This window comes from Nanorana parkeri, unplaced genomic scaffold (assembly GCF_000935625.1).
Source record: "Nanorana parkeri isolate BGI_ZX_2015 unplaced genomic scaffold, ASM93562v1 scaffold677, whole genome shotgun sequence".
Taxonomy (NCBI): Eukaryota; Metazoa; Chordata; class Amphibia; order Anura; family Dicroglossidae; genus Nanorana; species Nanorana parkeri.
The window spans coordinates 456,289-463,837 of record NW_017306945.1 but is presented as its reverse complement, the minus strand read 5'-3'; positions in this window follow the sequence as shown (position 1 = coordinate 463,837).

Below are 7,549 nucleotides of genomic sequence, written 5' to 3'. Positions count from 1 at the left end.
AATAGCAATGCAGAATATACCATTGGCTAGAGAGGACTACAAATCCTAGTAATACATTATACAGCAATGCCAAATAGCAATACATTATATAGCAATGCAGAATATACCATTGGCTATAGAGGACTACAAATCTCAGCAATACATTATACATCAATGCGGAATAATATGAAGCTACATACTCTGTGCTGCCAGCCTGATGTCTCCAGCAGAGGATGTCAGGAGGGCTGTGCGGGGTCTCAGGTGGATGTGTGGGGTCTCAGATGGGCTGTGGGGTCTTAGGTGGCTGTGTGGGGACTTAGGAGGCTTTGCAGGGTCTCAGGAGGCTGCGTGGGGTCTCAGGAGGCTGTGCAGAGTCTCACCAGGGGTCCGGTTGGTCTCTTGGGTGGGTGCAGGTGGCAGGGTTTAAAGAAGTAGATGTGCGGCCGGCCGATGTAAACAGGCGCCATGGTTCACAGGAAGACTGCCGAGGTCCCTCCTTGCTAAGGACCTTAGCAGCCTTCCTGTGAACCGGCACCTGTTTACAGTACCCGCTTCAGTTTAAACTTATTTAAAGCCCTGTATCGTTACTTAGTATTGGGGAATTTTCACAAGTATGAGTACTTGTGAAAATGGCCATTATCGACACTGATACCGATACCAGTATTGGTGCATCCCTACTTAATACACAAAAAACATATTGTTTAATCCCACAAGTGCATTTTTCACCACTACTTTTCATTTATACTGAGTTGTCAAAATAAGAAATTAAGTAATAAATGAAGTAATAATAGAGGCGGGGTGAAAGGTTTAGCATTACTCCCAACTTCAGAACCTGAGAAAGAGGGACACTTTAGGGAGATGGTGATGCTGGAAAAGTGGGCATGGCTAAATTACACTGAATATTCGGCATGGCTTCATAGAATCTGAGCTTACACTCAGTATACACCACACATCATATTCCTCGTACTCACAAAATACTGTTTAATTACAGTGGCACAAATTAAATTTTTTTTTATTGAAATTCTTTTATTACGCATGCCTTCTTCTGCACAGAATGTAGACAGGCATATAACACTTGAACTGGTCCAACCTTCAAGAAGAACTTTAAATAAAATAGTTGGGGATTACATAGCACTTAACAACTATTAAGACAATAAACACCATGGTCAGGAGTATGTAATGTACAGCACAGCTTGCAGAGGGCAGCGATCAGGACTGTATCATATAAATCACAGTATATAGTGCAACAGTTAGGAGTATGTAATGCATGATATTGCTTATAGAGTGCAGAGATCTGAATAGAACACAGCAGAAGATACAGAGTGTAAGGTCAGCAGTATGTAACATACTGTATGTCTTCTTGCTGGTCAGTGAGAGGCAAAAATCTCATGGCCTTGGCAGACAGTTGGAAGAAAAAATTCAGCAACTGATCCGTGAGCATCCTGATATATCGGGAATCCCCATAGCTGGCCACTATTACAAATTGAGTCTGTTTGCAGACGACATCCTCCTCACCATGTCACAACCTCTTGTCTCGCTCACTAATCTCTTTACAATCCTTTCTTCCTTTGGCTCCTTTTCTGGTCTCTCTGTGAACCTTTCAAAATCTAAAGCCCTCAACATTTCGCTCCCTAACCAGATTGTTCAGCAACTCCAATCATCATTCTCGTTTCCGTGGGCTCTCACCGCTCTCTCCTATCTAGGTGTTCACTTGACCTCTTCTTATACATCACTATATTCAGCTAACTATCCTCCATTGTTTCAATGTCTACGTTCCTTACTTTCTACGTGGTCCCATTTCCCCCTTTCCTTAATGGGTCGCATAGCAGCTGTAAAAATTACCTTCCTACCGAAATTACTTTATTTCTTCAAAGTCCTCCCTGTTCATATACCAACTCACAACATCCGAATACTTCAAAGACATGTGATGCACTTCGTCTGGGCGGGTCGTAAGCCTCGTATTCCTAGACATTCCATGTTTCTCCCTAGACCGCTAGGTGGTCTGGGTGTCCCTGATATAACACAATATTACCAAGCGGCACAAATCGCACCTCTGACTAAATATCATGCCTCAGTTGAGGTCCCCTTATGGGTCTCGCTTGAAGCCGTAGACTGTGCCCCACTCGGAGTGCACAACCTACTATGGTCTATCCCGCGCACCCGTCCCAAGATCCACAACCCGATAACTCTCCATTCTCTGAAAGTATGGGACTCTGTGAAACACTCAGGAAAACTTATTTCCCCCAACTACCCCTTCTCTACTTTCTTAATTACTCAGCCTTCCCCCCTGGCTTGGAAAACCCAGCTGCTTTCTCCAGATGGTCTGACAACAATATGACACGCATTCATTCTCTGCTTGACTCAAATGGTATTACGCCCTTTTCAACTATACGGACTAGACATGAATTCACCACTGGTGACGTTTTCCGACATATTCAAATACGACATTTCCTAACCTCCACGATAGGCCCTAATCTCACTCGCTCTCCTCTTACTTCATTCGAACGTATTTGCTTAGACTCTCCACATACTAAAGGAGTAATTTCTCTGCTCTATTGCTCCCTACTCCACTCTTCTCCTGTACCTACCCACACCTATATGTCGCAATGGCAATGAGATCTAGGGGTAAATTTGGATATTGAACAATGGGAACAAATATGGGCCTCGATCAGGACTTCCTCTCAATGTGCAGCGGCAGTGGAGACTAACTATAAAGTTTTAATGAGGTGGTATTATGTTCCCTCTAGACAGGCTTGTATCTTTCCTTTATCATCTCCACAATGTTATCGCCACTGTGATTCCATAGGTACAATGTTCCATATGTGGTGGGCTTGTCCGATAGCACTGCGTTTTTGGTGCAAGGTATTTGCCTTTATTCATTCCCTCATCAGTACTACTCCCCCCTTTCAACCAACAGTAGCTCTTCTGAACTTGAGACCTGATAATATTCCAACCTCACATTTTATCCTTATGACACACATTCTCACTGCAGCTAAACAAACCATTGCAAAGGCCTGGTTGTCCCCTGTATTGAGACTATCTGAGGTGAAAAACCATCTACACACAGTGTTGTGCACCAAAAAACCACTGCGAAACTCCAAGACAAGATGAACAAATTTGAAAGGATCTGGGATCCGTGGATCCAGAAATGTCTCCCAATTTATTTTGATCCTGCTCTAATAAGGGCTTGAAACATTGCCATCACTTTTGTTCTGGCTTCTTCACATTTTAATATAGATAACCTGTCTCAGAACCTGTCCACCCCCCTTCCTCCTCCTCATTCTCCTTCTCTACTTTTTTCTTCATCTGAATCTATTCTGATTTTTCCATTCCAATCTGATCTAGATAATTTACTTGTTGCATTATTTGAAAATGTATTTTGGCTATCGATTCTGTGTAAGTGTATAGAATACATTAGAATACCAGTATACAGTAATACCTTGGTTTACGAGCATAATTTGTTAGCCGTTATTTCCGGCAGCATGCTTGTAATCCAAAGCGCTTGAATATCAAAGCGAATTTCCGTATAGGAAATAATGGAAATTCAGATGATTCGTTCCACAACCCAAAAATATTCATATAAAATGATTACAATACTGTACTGTAATATAATACTGTACAAAATTTAAAGAAAAATAAACCAATTACAGGTACCTTTGTGGCCGGTGTGAGGGGGACAAGAGAGAGGAGGATTATTGTGTAGGACGACTTTCACTATCACTAACTGAATCACTGCTATCTCTTGACTCAATGGAATCTTTTTCATTACGTGAAACCTTAACAAGGAATCTATCCAATGTGACATTGCATTGTCGTTAAACAGACTCATCGCTCGCACTGCTACAGCCTTATTCGTGGTGCTTTTCTACAAAATTTTGCTCTTATTGCAAGACATTGCTTGTATATCAAGGCAAAATTTTTCAGAAATGTTTGCTTGTCTTGCAAAACACTCTCAAACCAAGTTACTTGTAAACCAAGGTATTACTGTATAAGAATATGTTCTCTACCTCAGATTTAACCTGTAGTTTGTTCTCTATCGTCTTGCTGTCTTTATCATTTACTGGGTTATCAAAATGTTGTACACAACAATGTTGTACACTTGCATCTATATAACTATGTTCTGTACTTTTAGTATTCGGATTTTGTATTCTGAAAACTGTCAAAAAAAATGAATGTAAAAAACAAACAAATTTAGACGACTTGGTGAGAAAAAATGACTGTGGTGAGTGGATGAAAGAATTCCCCATCATTAACGACAATGAGAGGAAGAATCCCCCCTTCCCAGCATCTGCATCAGTGGAAAGAAGAACCCCCCATCTAAGACAATAATAGTCAGTCGATTAAAGTGACATTAAAGTCACAAATACTCCCCCATGCTGCTTTAAGGACTTACCTTAAATGATGCCTCTTGATCCGATCACCTTCTTCCTTCCACTTATATTCAGCAATCCCTCCTGCGCTGGTGCCAGTCTATGATCTAGCGCAGACTCCTCGTGTCCCACATTGTTTGTCCGATGAGCATGCTCCTAGCTGCGTGCATCACCTCCACTGTGTCTCTCCTCTTCTCCCCGCCGATGATCCCTACTGCGCATGCGCCTGCTCTCATCCTCCTGCATGGCTGCTCGTGAAGGTTCAGATTTAATGCCGGGAGCGAGCGGCGAAGACAGAGGTAAGTTTTTACCTTTTCGGTAACTTTTTCATTTTTCTAAATGTTTTTGCACATATCTACTGGTACCAAGCAGTAGATATATGCTGAACAAAGACTTTAATTGTACTTTAACCCCACCTCCCTTGCCAGACATTGGCAGCCAGTGAGGGGATGCCAGGGAATAGTAATACCCGGGCAGTGAGGTGTCAGACAAGAGCTAATACCTGGATAGAAGCATGTCAGGGAAAGGGTTCACACCTAAGTAGTGAGATGTCCAGGAAGGGCTAACACCTGGACAGGTCCTCGAGCTCGGAGCACTCCTGGTGGAAATAAACGTCAGTGATGAGACCAACAAAGAGAGCAGAGCCCAACTCCCTCCAACTAGCAAAGGGACACCGTAACTTCCTGTCCTGATTACTGTGCATGTACAGTGTACACTGTACACTCCCAGTTGAATGTTGCTTAGCTCTCAACTGTCCATCATTTGGAGGCGCTGTGTCTCTTTTAGAACAAATTCCTCTGTCCCCTTAGTTCTTGTCTGATATATAGAGCTGTATAAAAATGTATTAACTATCATAAGTAACTCTTAAATTATCCATTTTTTTTATTGAAAAGCAAAAATAAAGGAAACTTAGTGATGAAAAAAGCAAATTTTGGTTAAACACAATTTTCTGTGCAATAATTCTCATGGTTTGTGTCACTGGAGGCATGGCAAGTCTGTGTTATTTGCCTGCATACTTTATTCTATAACAATAATCATGTGTCCCTCCTTTTCATCTCAGTTGGGAGGTATGATGGGGCGTGGCTGAGGCACCAGACCTGGTGCTAGCTAGCTAGTACAGAGAGAAGGAGCAGGGCCAGATAAAGAGCATCATGGGTCTGGTGCTGAGCATTTTGATGGGCCTTTTTTTGGAAATGGCTAGGGCCACCAGGGCTCTCTTCCTCCTGTCCTGGCTGTGATTGGTAGTCTCTCTACAGCTTGGAGTCAGTGGTGGAGCGTCAGGGCCCGGTTGCAGCTGTGACCCTGGTAGATCTGCCACTGAATCCAAGCTGTAGAGGGACTACAAATTTTAGCCATACATTATACAGCAATGCAGAATACCACCAACAATAGAGGCCTACAAATCCCAGCAATAAATTATACAGCAATGCAGAATAATATCACTAACTATAGAGGACTACAAATGGCAGTAATGCATTACAGAGCAATGCAGAATACCACCAACTATAGAGGACGACAAATCCCAGCAATACATTATAAAGCAATGTAGAATGGCAAAAGCTCTAGAGGACTACAAATCCCAGCAATACATTGTAAAGCACTGCAGAATAATACTATCAGCTATTGAGGACTACAAATCCAAGCAATAGTTTATGTAGCAATGCAGAATAATTTGAAGCTGCATACTCTGTGTTGCTCCGGGTTCACAACCTGATGTCTCCATGGTCTCAGGAAAGCTGTGCGTTGTTTAGGGTGGCCAGTGCGGCTCTCAGGGGGCCATTGCGGGCTCTCAGGCGGTCAGTGCAGGCTCCAGGTGGTTAGTGCTGGCTCCAGGTGGTCAGTGTGGGCTTCAGGTGGTCAGTGTGGGCTTCAGGTGGTCAGTGTGGGCTCCAGGTGGTCAGTGTGGGCTCCAGGTGGTAAGTGAGGGCATCAGGTGGTCAGTATGGGTTTTCAGTTGGTCAGTATGGGTTTTCAGGTGGACAGTGTGGGCTCTCAAGCAGTCAATTTGGGCTTTGAGTCGGTCAGTGCGGGCTCCAGGTCGTCAGTATGGGCTCCAGGCAGTCAGTGAGGGCTCCAGGTGGTCAGTATGGGCTCTCAGGTAGTCAGTGCGGGCTCCCGGTGGCCAGTCCGGGCTCCAGATGGTCGGTATGGGCTCCAGGTGGTTAGTATGGGCTTTAGATGCTCAGCCTCCTGTGACAGCGCTGGCTTTCTCCGCCCACACACCGCTCTCCTCTGATCTGTGACAGGAGGCTGAGCGGTGTTGGGAGGAGAGAAACCGGCCGCTCACATCGCTCTCCTCCCGCAGCGCTCGACCGCCTGTGACATGTTTCTTTCCTCCCCACTGGGACATAGAGCAGCATTATGCCAAAAGTGCCATTTTCGGCCCATATGTTTCAGCAGCCAATATATCGGTGCATCCCTAATATATCTATTTTTGTTCCTGGTGCCCTCATGGCAGCATACCAGTGTAAGGTATGCTGCCACGAATTGTACAGGTACACTTTTCCATTTTCCATGCTTTGTACTAGTATGCTGGCTTGGATAGGCCCCAGGGAATTTCCGGTTTTGGGTGGGTGGGGGATTTGAGAGTTTCAGTTTCATCACAGAATTGAAGAAAACGAAACTGAAACTTGTCTTGGACATGACAACTACGTCAGCTGACATCACCTCACGTCCCCGCCCATTTCTCCCGTGTTCTCCAATCAGCTCCGGCGAAGTCCCGGGCTGGGAAGACGTGACTGGATCGGATCATGTCATTTGAAGCCCTGGACATTGAGATTTGGAGTGTATTTCTAGTGAGGAGTGGACGGAGTTGTGTCAGGAAGTCGCCAGGTGCTTCATTACAGGACGTGTCAGCCGTGCAGAGTAAGCGAATGTGTTCAATCAATGTCTTACATTTCCCTGGCTCAATATGTGAAGTGGGTCATGTGTTATTCAGCGTGTTAGAGATGCAACTGAGCATTGTAAATGTGTTTCAGAATTGTTGTGCTTGATTCGATTTATGCATATCAGTGGATTTATATTGCTGTTCACTTGTACCTAATGCAAGTCAATTCGGGGGGGATCTTAGCACCTCGCAAGCTGACAGTACACTAAAATGTTTCTTTGCTTCAGACTGTAGGTATAGCAAAAGTGATCTAACATATTCCTCCATCCACGATCAACAACAACAATAAGGATGGATATTACCCTCCCCCCCC